The sequence below is a fragment of the Nothobranchius furzeri genome, chromosome 14 (genome assembly GCF_043380555.1).
Source record: "Nothobranchius furzeri strain GRZ-AD chromosome 14, NfurGRZ-RIMD1, whole genome shotgun sequence".
In the NCBI taxonomy this organism is placed as follows: Eukaryota; Metazoa; Chordata; class Actinopteri; order Cyprinodontiformes; family Nothobranchiidae; genus Nothobranchius; species Nothobranchius furzeri.
Window position 1 is genome coordinate 15,847,677 of NC_091754.1, and position 12,809 is coordinate 15,860,485.

General features: G+C 39.3%; 1 protein-coding gene across 2 annotated transcripts in view; it reads left to right on the top strand.

Moving 5' to 3' along the window:
- The window catches only part of LOC139062617 (E3 SUMO-protein ligase ZBED1-like), a 199,003-nt gene that overhangs the window by 165,689 nt on the left and 20,505 nt on the right, over nt 1-12,809 (top strand). Inside the window, exon 4 of one of the 2 annotated variants that reach the window (XR_011516177.1) lies at nt 9,655-9,679. The exons of the other annotated variant lie outside the window; for it this stretch is intronic. The gene's annotated coding sequence lies outside the window, so the exon portion shown is untranslated. Of the gene's footprint in view, nt 1-9,654; nt 9,680-12,809 lie in introns of those variants that run through there. 2 annotated transcript variants of the gene reach the window in all.

Sequence of the window (12,809 nt, forward strand, 5' to 3'; positions counted from 1 at the left end):
CAAGGGCAGAGTGGATGGAACCTGCATGCTGGGATAAGGTGTTTGCTAGAGCTGCGGTGAGTGATTCTTCAGTGAGGGTGTTCATTTGGCCGGTTGATTCTGTCATGTTATGGGTAATGTGCTTCACCCAGGACATGAAGAATCACACGAGAAGAGGTAAGTAAAAATACAAGTGTTTTATTTTAAAGGAGAAAAGAAAAACTAGAACTAAGGGCGCTGCTTCTGAAAACAGGAACAGGATGGAACCGGAATCTATGAAGACAAAAAAAAGGTGAGCGAGGCCAGAACCAGAGAACCAGGAGAATATGAATCCGTATCTGAAAGTTCTTACGGTCCGAAACCAGGATTTGAGCGGAGGCAAACTGGGAGAGGCTGGAATGGGTGAGGTGGTTCTGAGCGTGGTTAGGCAGGCAGGTGTGGAGAAAGGAGGCCAGAGGATCCTTGAATGGCGGGATGTGAGACAACTCCAGGCAAGGTAGGTGGTGCAGAACAGGATACTAGGACAGGATACACAAAAATCATTATACCAGGATCACAGGAACCAAAGACAGATTCTAGGCTAGATGCTACCCTTATGAGAGTATCAACCGGCACTGGGGTTGAGTCACACAACTCCTTAAATCCTCTGAACCTCCGATTAGTGGAAACTCCCAACAGCTGTGACGGATTCCACGCCCACCTGCACACACAGAGCTGACACACCTCACCAGTAGGTGGAGGCAAACCGTGACAGATCATACTTGTGGGTAGATTTTGCTTTACATAGTGGTGTTTGCTCACACTTTAATTCACAGGACAAAACATAAATACCTCTTGAATCGGGTTAAACATGTGCAATGAGTGAGTTCATCATGCCGGTTATGAATCAGTGGCTGTGTTGCTCTGACCAGGGGAGACAGAGCAATTAATGGAGTGTGGGTGGAAACGAGTAAGCAAGAGCCCATTGAGACATTAGTGTAACCGAATTAGTGGGAGTGTGAATGAAAGTGGAAGAGACAGAAAGTGTGTAAAAATGTTCAGCAACATTTTATTTAGCTGATTACAATGATCTACTGGACTCAGACAGACCATATGTGGATCTCAATCATTATGTAAAAACAACAGCATTAAAAATGCATGTGTCTCCTTCCTGACTCTAAAATGGGCCCTTTCTCTCTCATTTACACTCTGCTTTGGCTCGTCTCTTGCTTGGGGAAGCCAACATAATTCAGATTACTTCCAAAGGTAACTGGTATTACTGCTCCTGAACCGGGTATACCAGGGATTTGTGTGTGACAGCAGTGTCTAGGTGTCTGGGCGAGACTGCCAATATAATTTTTTTGCAAATTGTTTCACATGAATTGCTAAAGCAGGAAATGTGCACGCTGAATTAAGGTGGCAAAACACGGAAAATTTCAAAGCATCATTGAACAAAACTATCTTCAGAGCTAGTTAGGGTTTGGGGGAGTTGGAAGTAAATGCAACATTCTTGGGTTTATTCAAAATGGACGAGTTGACTCAAATTTAAAGGACATTTTAGTTTGATTCTTATTTATTTTCTTCCAAAATGTGTATATAATTTTGAATATTTTATATTCATATTTTAGTATTTAGGCTGTGCAGTGGTTAGAGCTGTTGCCTTGCAGCAAGAAGGTCCTGGGTTCACTTTCCGGCCTGGGATCTTTCTACATGGAGTTTGCATGTTCTCCCTGTGCATGCGTGGGTTCTCTCCGGGTACTCCGGCTTCCTCCCACAGTCCAAAAACATGACTGCTGGGTTGATCGGTCTGTCTAAATTGTCCTTAGCTCTGTGTGTGTGTGTGTGTGTGTGTGTGTGTGTGTGTGTGTGTGTGTGTGTGTGTGTGTGTGTGTGTGTGTGTGTGTGTGTGTGTGTGTGTGTGTGTGTGCGTGTGCGCGCGCGAGTGACTGTTTTTCCTGTGTGTCTCTGTGTTGCCCAGCGATGGACTGGCACTCTGTCCAGGGTGTATCCTGCCTGATTGCCCATTGACCGCTGGAGATAGGCACCAGCCCCCCAGCGACCCTACATGGACAAGCGGGTTCAGACAATGGATGGATTTTAGTATTTTTGAGTGTTTGTGTTTTCTTGTGCTTTACTCTTATTTATTGCTCTATTCTGCTCCTGTGTGAATGTAATCGGTGCTATGACGCCTAAATGTTTCTACTGAGTGACAATAAAGGACGTTTCTATTCTATTCCATTCTATTCTTTTCTATTAGATGGGATTCGATTCCGTCCTATTCAATTTAATCATGTCCCATTCTATTTGATTCTATTCTATTCGATTCAATCCTGTCCAATTCAATTCAGTTTTAATCTAATCTAATCTGATCTAATCTAATCTAATCTAATCTAATCTGATCTGGTCTGATCTAATCTAATCTAATCTAATCTAATCTAATCTAATCTAATCTAATCTAATCTAATCTGATCTGATCTGATCTAATCTAATCTAATCTAATCTAATCTAATCTAATCTGATCTGATCTGATCTGATCTGATCTAATCTAATATCTAATCTAATCTAATCTAATCTATGATTATGTTTGTTTTAATTCTATTCTTCTCTATTTTGTTTGCTTTGATTTGGTCCTGTTCTGTCCTGTTCTATTCTCATCAAAAAGTCTTATCAGGTATTTTACATGCATGTACTACCCCTACGGTGTCTAGAGCTGATTTTACTTCTCACCCCAGAAACAAGGATGCATCAACTGAACTTTTCACTGCAACCAAGGGCAATCTTTGGATTGGATTCCTCATTGAGTCTTTGTACCTGGTTCATGATTTTGTCTAGTCTTACAAAAGTAAAGAATTGTGGTCAAATGCAATTAACCCAAGTTGGCATCTGAGACCATACTTTTTTCTTCTCCTCACAGTAATATTTCTAAAACCTTTCTTAATATTAGATTTGACTTTAAAAACAATAGCAGTAGGTCATTAAAAACTGAACAAATAAAGTAATTCTACATATATGCATTTATTGCATTTAGCATCTATGCACGTTTGATTTCCATATTCCAACCAGCTCAGTGGCCTATGTAGGGAGTCTACCCTGGGACTGGGAGATCGTAATTCAAATCTTGGTCGGATCACACCACAGACTTTATGAAAATGGGACCTAACTCTAACAAAACACTCAGCTTTAAGGGGATGGATTGGGGGGTTAAAACCAACAAATAGTTACCGAGTTCTCCATGTATGGGGCGCCAAGTGTAAATCGCTGGTGTAAATTATTTAGCAGACATATTTTTTTTATATTTAGGTCAGTTTTCCTACATTAAGCAACTTTCATCACAGTGAAAAATATGTTTAAATATCACTTAATTTCAGCTAATCTAAATGTTAAATCTAAACTTAAATGTTAAATCTAAATCAGAATGTTAAATATAAATGTTAAGTCTAAATCTAAATGCTAATTCTAAACCTATATATAAATGCTAAGTGCATATGTTAAATCTAAATCTAAATCCAAATGTTCAATCTAAATCAAAATACTAAAAGTAAATGTTAAATCTAAATCTAAAAGTCATGTCTAAATCAGAATGGAAATGCTATATGTAAATGTTAAATTGAAATCTATATCTTAAATCAAATACTAAATATTAAATGTAAACCTAAATATAAATGCCAAGTGTAAATGTTGAATCTAAATGTCAAAGTTAAATCCAAACCTAAATCTAAATATTACATCTAAACTTAAATGTTTAATGTAAATGTTAAATATAAATCTAAATGTAAAAGTTAAATCCAAACCTAAATCTAAATATAAAATCTAAACAAATGTAAATGTTAAATATAAATCTAAAACCTTTATCTAAATCTAAATGTTAAGGCTAAATTTAAATCTAAATGTAAATGTTAAATCTAAATGTTAAATCTAAATCTAAATGTTAAAACTAAATGTTACATCTAAATCTAAACCTAAATGTTAAATTTAAATGTTAAATCTAAATGTAAAAGTTAAATCTATATCTAAATGTCAAATCTAAATGTTAAATCTAAAACTAAATGTTAAATCTAAACCCAAATGTTAAATCTAAATCTGTGGGTTAAATCTTTCTGTTTTATGCAAATTAGCCATGTGTAACCGCGCCCACAACAAAGGTTGGCCAATTGTGTTCATTTTCACTCCACTTTGTTTCACGCTGGATAATTTTAACATTTACATTTGATATTTAGATTTAGGTTTGGATTTAACTTTTACATTTAGATTTAACATTTACACTTGGCATTTATATTTAGGTTTAGATTTCATATTTAGTTTAAGATTTAAGATTTAGATTTAACATTTACATATAGCAATTCCATTTAGATTTAGACATGAAATTTAGATTAAGATTTAACATTTACATTTAGCATTTAGAGTTAGATTTAACATTTGGATTTAGATTTAGATTCAACATATGCACTTAGCGTTTATTTATAGGTTTAGAATTAGCATTGAGATTTAGATTTAACATTTATATTTAACATTCTGATTTAGATTCAGATTTAACATTTAAGTTTAGATTTGACATGTAGATTAGCTGAAATTAAGTGGTATTTAAACATATTTTTAAATGTGATAAAAGTTGCTAAATGTAGGAAAACTGAACTAAATATGAAAAAAAAGTCTGCTAAATAATTTACACCAGCGATTTACAATTGGCACTCCAAATCTACGGAGATGGATTAAATGCATAGGGCATATTTCACCACACCAGTGTGACAACTGCGGGACTTTAATCTTTAATATAATAATCTGTATTTATTGTTTACTCAAATTCGCAGAAATGATGTTGAGCAATAATTACAGAGCCTCTCTAGGCTGCACACATGCATGTTTGTTACCTAAACGGTCTGCCATTTAAATCTCGGCTGTGCATTGTGAGGAGTTTGTATGCCCCCCATGTGCCTTCATGAGTTTTATTGTGGGCTCGAGCTTCCTAACACACCTGCCAGGTCAAATGCTGAGTGTTGTGTGCTTTTTTGTTGGCCTTTTGATCTCTCATTGACTTACAATATGTCCAGGGTGCAGCCTGCCCCTCCCTCTCTCCTTGCCAAGAGCACGTAGTGGATGTAGAATGTGAATGTGCATCTATAAATTCTGTCCTTGTGTTCATGATGCTGCACTAGATGTTTTTCAGTTGTAGTGTTAAGTACTAAACTTATTCCTGCAAAAGTTGCATCATAGTCTATTACCTTCTACCTCATGTCATGATGGGCTGAGAAAAGTCCAAAACAACAGGTAGAAGAGATGTGGAACAGAATCACTTTTGCTTCATCATGTTGGTGAAGGTATGTGGGTGGTAAAACATTTCCTTCCCTCCATCCCCCAAGGGCAGTTGCAAAGCAATGAGATGTGCACACATGCATAAAAAATAAAAATATTGTTTTTCTATGACATATGGAATAAAATGCATAAACCAAGTAGATAAGTGAAGTGAGATTATAATCATCGTACATATGCAAACAAATTTACAACACTTAAATGTGCATGAATTAACAACGACCTGCTCTGGTCTCGATGGAGGAAGTGAATGTTGGGCTGGTCCATGTCCTCGGTAGTACAAGAACAAGTGTGTCCGGCAAAGTGATGGACGAGAATAAGGACTACAATATATGGATCTATCTGAAATTCCTTCATAGTCTGGATGATCCCATTACATTTTTTACATTACATTTCCCTCCTCTCCATGACTGATGTCAATTTGTTGTTGTTGTTGTTAGCCTCAAGGGCAAAATGCTGATTATCACTTGTAAGTCGCTTTGGACAAAAGCGTCTGCTAAATACATAAACATAAACATAAACATTTTGGAATGTGAATGCTGCTCCTGTTTACGTTTTCTCTCGTTCAACCAGGTCGTTAGCAGCTCAGGCTAGCATTAGCAGCGAACAAAATCTTGACAAAAGTCATGATTTTAAATCCAACCATTCACTGCCAATAGTCGTCATTTGCATTTTGTTACTGTGTGGGCGTCGGAACGAGCCCCTGCACCGTAACAACAAACATCCCAGCTCTAAAGCCGATCTTCCTCCATGTACGTCAGACGTCACGTGATCAGGAAGCAGAAAATCCACATGTTAGGAGATTGTTTTGGGCCGCTGCTGTAAAAAAAGTGAGGCGCAAACCGGAAAAGCTTCTGCCGATCACAATTCGATAATGGATTATGAAAGACAGGATAACGCTCGAAACGCGTGGATTCTTCCCGATGTAAGAAGTGAATCTCCTCTTTGTTTTGTTAGTTTTGGTGTTGACATACAACGCAACGTTCTGTGACTCTTAAAAAAACTGTGAAAATGCTGAAAAACACTGGCAGCGAAGGGCTTTTCTGACCAGGAAACGGCTGTCAGTGAATGAGTTAAGTTTTGTAGTTGGTTGAAAGTAGCAGGTAGCAATTTTATCCATCTAGAACTTTATTAATAAACAAACAGACACGGCATCCATTTTAGTTCTAGAAGCACTTCTCTGGAACTCTCTGAACTCTCCACAGCACCTCTAATAACAAGACATTTTATTTATAAGTGCCTTTCAAGACTCTCAAGGTCGCTGGAACTCTGAAGGTCACTCTATATATATCAGCAGTGCTCTGCTGCCACCTAACGTCAGAACACAACAGATACACAGATCAAAGAGTGGCTTGTGTGTTAAGAAATAAACCAGCTTTTCTCAGGAACAACTGCTTCTCCCTCACCTTTTCAAGATCACTAACTTACATATAAAGCAGCTCAGGCATGGCTCAGACTTTTGGTAAGCTACATTTGACCACCCAAGTTTCCTTTCTTCAACAAAAACAAGAAGGTAAATGTGCCTTTCGATTCTACTGCCCCTAGATAGGTTTAGATTCGACTGCCCCTAGATAGAAAACCAAACAGGATGATGTGTTAATCTAAGGGGTAACATATGCACACTTCTGCTTTTGTGCATTGATATATTTTGCCGAGAAGATAGAGATTTATGCATCTGGGCTCAGATGTCTCCTCTGAGTCATCCTGCACAGATGGTTGTGACTGCAGCATATTCATAGTTTTTTGTTCCTCCAGTATAGTCTCAGAAGTGGCTGCAGAGGAGAACGACTTTACAGTTTTCAACCTTCAACCTAGAAGCCAAAGTAAGCCGCAGTGGGTCATGTTAAATGAAGATAACTTTTTTTCTTTGTGTCAAAGGAGTCCTGTTCCCAGAGATATATTGCTATCTTCCTGGAAAAAGGCTGCTTGCCTTTCCACGGTTCACAGATGCTAACTGAAATCTCTCTCTCTCTCTCTCTCTCTCTCTCTCTCTCTCTCTCTCTCTCTCTCTCTCTCTCTCTCTCTCTCTCTCTCTCTCTCTCTCTCTCTCTCTCATATTCTTGACTTCAACTTTGGTTTGAAAAATTAACATTGAAAAGTAGTTATATAATTTGTCAAAGTTGCCTTTTTTGGGTCACCAGATCTGCAGAAACAGCTAACAATATGTTCTTAAAATTACAGGCCTTGAGACTGATTTTAAAAGGTCCTTGTAATAAATTTAGATTATTTATGCTGATTTCAGAAGTCTATTAAAATGGTAGAGAACTGTAATAAAGAAGTCCAAATTGGAGAAACTATGTCTTTAACTGTAAAGAAATGTTTTAGCTTTAGTATTTCTCCCTATATATACTTTTAATCTAAACTATCTCTTATCGTATTTCTTTAAACACTTTGTTTTGTCAAATAAACAGCATTATATAAAATGAATAACAATAATTTATTAAATGAATAAGTGCAGAGCCTGAACAGGAACTGTAACACAAAAAATGGAGATTTCCTACTCAACTACCAACCCAACAGCTTTTACAAGATCCAATTGATCCGTTCTCTTTGCTGAACTTTGCCATCAAAAACATATTGCCATTGTTCTTTTCATCACCTTCATCTAAATAATATGGCCCCATTAACTGTTGGGCACAGATAAGAGTTCCCTCTCGCCCTTCTTTCCATTAGACGGACAGGTTGACAGTCCATCTCCGAGGTCAGCCGGGCTAATTGGTGTGTGCACATCATAGCCGGACCATTAAGCCTTAAAACTAAACTAAAATAGCATCTTTTCCTCTCTCTGACTCTCTTCCTCTCTGTCTTTCTTTGGATCTTTGAAATGTTTGCTGGAGGAAGTACTAAAGGTCTAGTGAGAAGTAATTACTTTCAGCTTAACCTGTAGCTCTTGTGTCACAAGCAAATGACAGTTGGGTTTTTAATCAGTTGTCTACACACTTAATGGGTATATTAAGTTTTGATTAATGCAAGCAGTATAAAACTGTCATTCATAGATTTTCATTTGAAGGAGTTGATTTCAAAGCCACCTTAACTAGACCGTTTCTGCACAGTTTGCTTGTTAAATTTGCACAAATGAACCATACAGATTGTAACTTGCATTATATAAAGACCTGACTGTGTGCATTTTTTCTCAATTTTTTGTCCCTGTTTTTCTCCCAAATAGAAAGTGATTGCCATTCAGATCTCAAGTCATTTTGCTCAGCATGATGTTTCCTGATTGCAGCTGCTGGATACAGAGACTTGGCTTCAGCACCACTAAACATATACAGCACATATAGGGGTGGATGAGTATCCTTCCCCATTCTAACCCACTGGTAGGGGGTTTTATGGTTTTGGAGGCTAACATTAACTCTGTTCACAGAACAGCTTTTAAAAAGTTGCACAAAATCAGTTTTTGACTTTATTTTTGCAGCTTGTGAGCTGGATCAAAGTGCATGTGTGATCGGGATCTTTTATGTCTGTGCTTGTGTTTATGCGGCTTGTAAGTTAAAAAGGATATGTGCATGACTGGTAAGACTTTTGCAGCTAAATTACTTGTTCAGTACCTAAAATGTTAATTATCAATGATGAATTGAAGACGGTCATTACATCTATTTCATTGCAAAATTCTTCCAATAACAAAATGCCTGATTCCAAAATAATGACCTTTTCCTTTTGTTGCGTTGCTGCTAACATCTGATTTGTATGACATTTTACAAAATTTGAATTCTATCAAAAGAAACTTTGAAGAGTTTTCAAATCTAAGATGAATAAATTATTATAGGGAATAACATGCACACACACGCACACATTCTCCTCTTGCAATCATTGTGAGGACTGTCATTGACTTTAGTGACTGGTCTGTGCCTAACCCTAACCATTGCCAGTCTATTCCTAACCCCAACCTTGAAGGTGTTGAACTCTCATTTAATCAATACATTTGCAATGGTCTCAAGTAGGAAAGAACGTCTTGTGTAGATGAGGCAAATCGATGATTTTTATTTGTTATGACCAGGAAAATGTAATATTCTGTATGTAAATATAAAATATTAACCTGTGAGGTCTTTATTGTAATTATTCAGAAGGTTCTAGGATTTAATTCAGAAGATCTAGGTTCTTTGCTTTTTCAGTGATCTACCACACTTCATGTTATTTCAAGAAAGAGTCAGGTTTATAAAAGTAAGAATTTATTTTACAAACAATTTAAAACATGACTAATTAACTAAGCATTTACTGTGAGTGGATGTAACTAAATGTGATGAAGGAACCTATGTGTGAATGAGATGTCAGTCAGAGCTTCCTTATCAAAGTAAGCTGAGTTCTGGTGAAAAGAATTTGGTTAGCTCTAAGCTATAAAGTTTTTATCATCAGACGCTATCTGTCATGTCTACTTCACCCATTTTGGAGAGACCCTCTTGGTGGATCCGAAAGTCACGGGTCGGCTGACCGCTGGCACCGGAAGGCTGTAGAATACCGTGGTACCGACTCTTCAGTCCAGAGATGTCTCGGGCCACAACAGCTGTATGGAACCGTGCGTCTGGCGGACTCTTAAGGAGTCTAACAATATCAGCTTTGTTTCTGCAGGAACTGTTTGCTTATCAGCTTTGCAGGTGCAAAAAAAGGTTTTGACGACGTGTAGGTAGTTTCTGCATCTTGCTTCCTGTTTATCTAAGGCCAGCAGCCATGTGTGGTGCTCAGCCAGCTGTATCCACAGGAGGGAGAGAGATCTTGGGAGGAGCACAGAGCACATTTCGGTTCCTGCAGGTTGATGGCCTCGCTATGCAGGAGTCCACAATCTGAAGGCCCGGGGGGGGGGGGGGGGGGGGGGGGGGGTAGGACGGGTAGGACGGGTTTCCACAGCATCTGTCTGCATTCCTTCCTTCGTGGGGGTTAGATGCTTAGATAAGGATAACAAGACTGTGTTTGGGACAGGCAGAGATAATTTTCCCCTCTGCCTTCAGTCTGTAACAGGTCATTCCAGTCCTTCAGTGAAGCCAATTCGGGTTATTAAACATCTCCACACCGTCCGGTGACCCTCTCCGAGATGACATCCATTTTGCGCGCTAACACCGGTAACGCAGCTAGGACATTGTCCAGCTTACGATTCACCTCGAGTAACGTCCCAGTCTGTGAGGTCTCCGCCCGGATGGTGCTGTCCATGGGTGCGGGTCGCCCTCCAATCGCTCCCGTCTTCCCAATTTTCCGGAAAACCAGATATCCTCCCACTCCAATCAGAAGAAATCCAGTGATCATCAGGCCAAATATCCACATATCTTCGACATCCTCAATGGACAGCTGAGAGAGACTGACGACTTACCACTCCTTCCAGGAATCGAGCGTATATCCCGCTGTGTGTGTCCCATGAGGGCAAGTGGGAGCCCCCTCCTCCGTTCTCATCGTAGAAAAAATCTTATCAGTCACGTTGAATGACCAATTAATTAAATCCATTTCTGAAAAAAAAATAGGGATTTCCAGAGGAAATGCAGAGAAGTGCTCTGTAGGCAGACAGGACAAAAGAGCGTTGGGAGAAAAAGATAAGGGAGCAAAGCAGAAGCGTCTGTGCTCTGAGTGCCAGGAGAAGAAGCCTCTCAATCCTAAAGAAAAACTGCTACCTGGGTTCATATATATTCACCTCATGAGTTACCTTTGAACTGCAGTTGTAAAAGATCTACCGACCACAAAAGCAGTGGAGTGCTCGCTGCTCGCCAGCCGCATCAGTGAGGTGAGTCACCGGAGGACAAAACAGGTGATGCGCCTCGCTCCGCAGCAGCGAAACGCATCAGGCACAAATAAAAGACAGAAAACGTTAAAGGAAATGAGCTGACATGAACGATTGCATGTTTAATTTGTTTTGAGGTGGTGACACCTGATTTGATAATGTTACTGTGGCCGTGCTCAAGACGCAGATGTCTGGAGTGCGTCAACAATCAGAGCTTTGCATGCGCAAGCCGGTTAAGATTAGGATGGGGGTGAGGGGAAGGTAAAATTGCAAGAGGGAAAAGGTCACAGTTTGGTTAAATGTCCGTGTTACCACCGGTGTCAGCCTCCGCCTTCCGACGCGCAGGGGTTCATCACCTGCTGTCTTTTGCAAGGACTGCATCTTGTCAGTCATTATCACGTGACAGTGACTAGTCGATGACAGGCATAAAAAGTTGACTAGTTCATACAACCCCCACTGTCTAAATTGTCCTTAGGTGTGAGTGTGTGTGTGCATGATTGTTTGTCCTGTGTGTCTCTGTGTTGCCCTGCGATGGGCTGGCTCTCTGTCCAGGGTGTACCCCACCTGATTGCCCGTTGACCGCTGGAGATGGGCACCAGCCACCCCCCCCCCCCCCCCCCCCCAGCCCCCAGTCTCCTGTTGCTTCGCAGCACGAAGGTCGCAGGTTCAAAACTCGGCTGTGGCCTTTCTGCGTGGAGTTTCCTCCGGGTACTCCGGTTTCCTCCACAGATCACAACATGCCCTATAGGTTATAAATTGTAAGTCGCTTTGGATAAAAGCGTCTGCTAAATAAAAAAAAATAAAAAAACATAAAAACATATCAATAAGTGGTGTGAACGCATCACATTTGCCCCTGTCTTCCTCATGAAATGAATTAATGTTAATCTTATGCAGTAAAAACACGTTTGCTGCAAATCTGAAGGCTGCTAGTCCATTTGATTGATCGCTGCCGTTCATCTCTCTCCTCAGTCTCCATCAAAGTTATTTGGAAAAAAAAGAAAAAACAAAACGAGTTGACTTTATCCTTATCTGTCAGTGCAGCCAACTGCACAGCAAGCTGTTGCCATTTTACTGTGAAACAAACTAAATAAAAGCAAAAAATGGATACAAACTGGCATGTTTTGACTAGCTTTGTTGGAGTTTCAGCGTGTGTAAATGGTCTTTTTGCCGTCCATCACGGCGAAGGGGGCGATCCCATGAGTGGTGTGACGCCATGTGCAAAGGGTCAATAATCAGAAATAATAATAAAAAAATAGTTTTTCTGTGTTCCACACCTTTAACTTAAACTTAAATCACACCATACATGTAAAACTAACTTTGTACTAAAGTGAGGACTAGGCAAAATGCCCTCAATACACAACTAATATCCTCACTTATAGATGAAAAGTTTGTCACTGGCCCTCAGATTGCTGCATAGACAAGTACACGCACACAAGCACACATCTTTAAAATCAAAATTACTTTCTTTGGTAATAAAAAGTGGTTTTCACTAATTAGTGCATTAGAAATATACTAGCAGCTCAATTCTGCATAGTAGCTCTCCAAATAAGTGAGAAAAATTCTTACCATAGTGTGATTTAAGCAGAAGAAAAGTCTGTCACTCCACTGTTGCTGCATTACGTTACATTTGTACTACACAGAGTGAAGTAAATGATTAAACTGATGACTCATGACTGCTAAATGGACAAAATCCAGAGTCCTGTGTCAATGTTGTCCCACCTGTTGCCTTTTAACGAGATAATAGAAGTGCGGGGTGATGACACCATTATGTAGGTTTTCTCATGGGTGTCCACCTAAGTTTCACTTCAACATCAAAGACTGATCTCTCTTTTCCCTAGATGTT